The sequence below is a fragment of the Triticum urartu genome, chromosome 4 (genome assembly GCF_003073215.2).
Source record: "Triticum urartu cultivar G1812 chromosome 4, Tu2.1, whole genome shotgun sequence".
In the NCBI taxonomy this organism is placed as follows: domain Eukaryota; kingdom Viridiplantae; phylum Streptophyta; class Magnoliopsida; order Poales; family Poaceae; genus Triticum; species Triticum urartu.
In genome coordinates, this window is record NC_053025.1 from 92,784,386 (window position 1) to 92,788,404 (window position 4,019).

General features: G+C 41.4%; 1 long non-coding RNA gene across 1 annotated transcript; it reads right to left on the bottom strand.

The window, feature by feature from the left end:
- Positions 1–533: 533 nt before the first annotated feature.
- Positions 534–3,477, bottom strand: LOC125553612. The gene is made up of 3 exons (XR_007304125.1): positions 2,539–3,477; positions 2,324–2,456; positions 534–2,233 (listed from the first exon to the last, which is right to left on the bottom strand). It is a non-coding gene; the product is annotated as an uncharacterized LOC125553612 (long non-coding RNA).
- Between the last annotated feature and the right edge of the window lie 542 nt (positions 3,478–4,019).

The following is a 4,019-nucleotide window of genomic DNA, read 5'->3' on the forward strand; positions in this document are numbered from 1 at the left end:
TACCCATGCCATTGTGTCTGAAGTTTCCATTTATTCAGGACAGCGTAGGAACACATTCAATAACGAAATATAATCTAATTAGTAGTAAGGCACTTGGTATCAACAGTTTGTGTTTTTCTCCAAGTAGCACGGAAACACATCACATAACCATAATATAATAGGTGGTAATCAAATAGTAAGGCAATTAGTTTGATTACTGTCAATTCTCCATGTTCTTCTTACCTTACACAACACGAACATTTTTAAAGCTTCAAGAGATGATAACCTTCTTTTAGATAATGATACTCGGCAAATTTCATAAAGCTTCTTGGTTGCAGCCATTGAACCGATCAACCGAAGGGCTTATATAAGTTAATAAATAAGTCTCAACCCCGAGAAGAATTCACTTTGAACATATTTCTCTGAGACAGGATAGAACAATCCTTAGATTTAACTTGTGACTAATTTGTGAAAGGATAGAATTCACTTTGAAAACATTTCTCAATGCAGTAAAGGCAAAATTAACATCAGCAAAATTAGCAAATGCACACACTCAGCATTTAACTTGTGACTAATTTGTGAAAGGAAATGAAAAGACCACTCGTCCTCCTTCCTCTCACATTAACTTCAGGTACCTAACAACCACCAATCTTTGAATAATCATTCTGAATTAATACAGAATTACAGATCAAACTGAAAACATGAAGAGCAATGGTGTTGTCGCTGCTGAGCATGACATCTCCCGTTCTTTTGTGTTTCGCAGTCTACTTGTGCCTACTTCTTCCTTGAAATAGAAATTTCTCAGTATGGCTCTATGTATGACTAATAGAATGCAGTAGCCAGTAAAAAAGTTAGTAATTAACCACAGTGTTCGCTAAGAAAAAGTAATTAGTCATGGACTCTCTCCATTAAGTCTCCATCATGTGTGTCAAATTCCTGAACATGAAGCCTGTCCGCCTGTACCTCAAAAAATAGCTGGAACACAGGTCAGTCAAATTTAAGAGAGATGGTGATGAGCTTCCTAGACTTGAACTTCGCCTATGGCATGTTGGAGATCCCACAGCTGGAGCTCAACGACTCTAGCAAGTCGCTATTTTGGAATGTGATTGAGTTCGAGCAGACGTACACGTACCTGAATATTATCTTCTATGATTCTGAAAATCTTCACAGGAAAGGGTTAATGACATACAAACAACTTTCCTCCATTCTTGGAGAGAATGCTAATCAGACTCTCATACTGAGAAACCATCTTCAGGTTCATTTTCTTCATAATCTGCTTCATCCGCCTATATTGATAAAGGATGACCAGCAGCTGCATTCACCTCAACATAACTGAGAAGAGAAATATTTTTTATGGTAGAGGAGACAAATAATGACTGATAGAAACCTACCCAATCATGAATAGCTCATATTAGCTATTTATAATTTATATACTGCTGTCAAAAATCATAATTTGAACAAAAAATAACTTCATGCAATATTGTGTCACAATGGATTGCTCTACGTCCATCAACGAATTTCAGATTTAGGACCATTCTTTCTACCGAAAGTCAGCCACAAGACTGGGCATCAATTTATGCCAAGAATGTATATACAACATTGATAGATTAATCTAAAGAAATAATTTACTACAAAGTGCATGTAGTTTATAGCCAGAAAGCTATATAAAAGTTAGAGGACACACCAAATGCTAGACAAAATGAAGAGCGGTGAAATTCTAACAATTTGCAAGCATCCGGAATTGGTCCCTAGTCAACATGAACTTAGTAATTCTATAATTTCAAAAAGCCAGGATAGTCTGCTGTAGCGAGAATAGTAAAAGGAACTTGATTTTTCTTGTAATGTTACCATACGTTCAATTCTTCTAGAAATTGGCTACGAGAGACACAATCACCAAGCAACAATTAAAAAGGAATTATTTATATGCAAGTATAATATATATTTAATGGCTCTTGCACAATTAACTTGGTTTCCCAAAGAATACATAGTGGAGACTATATATGCTGAAGAAACCATGAGCATCGAGATGGTATATCTTATTGAAAATTCGCATTGTGGGGTTCAGTCTGGATATAAATTCTTCTATTACGGCATCGTTGCTCATCAGGCTCTATACTTTATCAAGACAATGCATAGGGAAAAAAATCAAAAGCATAGCCATACATACGCACCACAAAATGTAGTACTGCAAGCTAGCACAAGTGTATGTTACTGATAGAATGCCAAACATACGCATCTCCCTCAGGCACTTGTCCTAGTAAAGAGAGAAAAGGGGAAACTGAATTAGTTTACTCTAACATTTAAACATTGAAAATAAGAGGGAAAACTGAGATACAGTCACCACCTCATTTATGAGGTTAATTATACATGAGAAACCACTATATCCATACATCTCCAGCGGCTGCAGATGACCCTCATGCAGGAGCAAGGGAATCAAGCTCATCGAAGAAAATTACTCATGGGCATGCTGATCAAGCCTGAAATTGATAGTGAAAACTATAAACCTGAGTATATGTGGATATTTCATGGCAATTATATGGCTTGTGCAGATGGCTATACCTTCTGAAAGATGTCCCTGATATTCTTCTCCGATTCTCCAACATATATGTTTATCAGTTCTGGACCATTTACTTCTGTTGCTCTTAGTAGGCACCACCACAGCTTTCAGCCACAATCTTCATCATCATCCCCGTCCAAGCAACATGACCATGATACCCATTATATACATGCATGCGTGCCCACATCCAACAACCAGGCTCAGAAACTGCCTATACCTAGCGTCAGCTGACCAAACCACCCAGTGCAGAACACGCATCAGACAACACCATACGGTTCCTAGCCCACGCCACAGCCAAATCTAAGCCAATGGAGTGGCGGTAGTTGGTGTCGCTGTAGTGGTGTGGAACTGACGCGGTGGCCACGAGGACGATGGTTCAGTGATCCGGCAACGAGCGCTCGCTTGATTTGGTATAGGTGCACGCGTCCACACCGAGGGGGAGGGAGGGAGAGAGAGATGGGGATAGTACCAAATCCAAAGCAGGCACCCAAGCTGCGAGAAAACCATCGACGGCGACTCAGATCCCGGCCAGCCCGAGCAAGCCCTCGACAAGAACGCACCACGGGCCCTGCCACTCTGTCCCCAAGCCTGAACGGCCACGCAGGACTCCCACACCGGCGGCAGCAATGAGGGCCCTCAAAGCCGATGCACGATCTGACACGGGGGGAGGGGCTGGCCCCAAGGAGCGGGAACCCAACGAGTCCGTCGGTAAGGAGCTGGGTGGCCCTCTCCATCATCGCCGCCGTTTGAGGAGGGACGCGATCATCGGCCACGGCGAGCGAGATGGGCGCGGCAGCCGAATTCGGACGGTGGATCATGGATACATGGGACGATGGTGCATCGATGGGAGAGAAGATGGGTGCAGCAACGCATCTAGGGAGAACTTTTTAATGTCTAGGGAGCAGGAGATGATATCGATTGAAGCAAATACGGGAAGGTAAAGTCGTGGTATCGGTCTGGGACCTCTTCCTGCAGCCTTTTCTTTTTTATACACGTTTGTAAATATGATTTTTAAATCAGCGGTCAATCTTTATTGTTTATCATAAAATCAACGGATATAAATAGATGACGTATGAAGAACTATGAAAGCCTCCGTCCTTTAATATTAGGTAAAGATGTGAATCATACAATGCCATCTTGTTTAGCCAGGCATCATATATGTGAATTTTTCAATGCCACCCTGGTTAGCCAGTCATCTTATACGTGAATTATATCATGACATCATTTTTTATTACGTGTTAAATTTGTCAACAATTTTAGTACATTCAATTACTATTCCTGTGCATCAGCCATTCGACACGGTCATGGAAAAATCTGGAGTGGAAACACGGTCTTCAAAGCAGAAAATGCTATCCGATGAAGCGCATGTCTTGCTGGTTACAGATAGCTCCTCAAAGGAGGATTCAGAGACAGATGACTAGTCCTATCCCCCCCCCCCGAGATGCATGCTCTAACTTGGCAGGGTTATGTTGCTCATATCGTG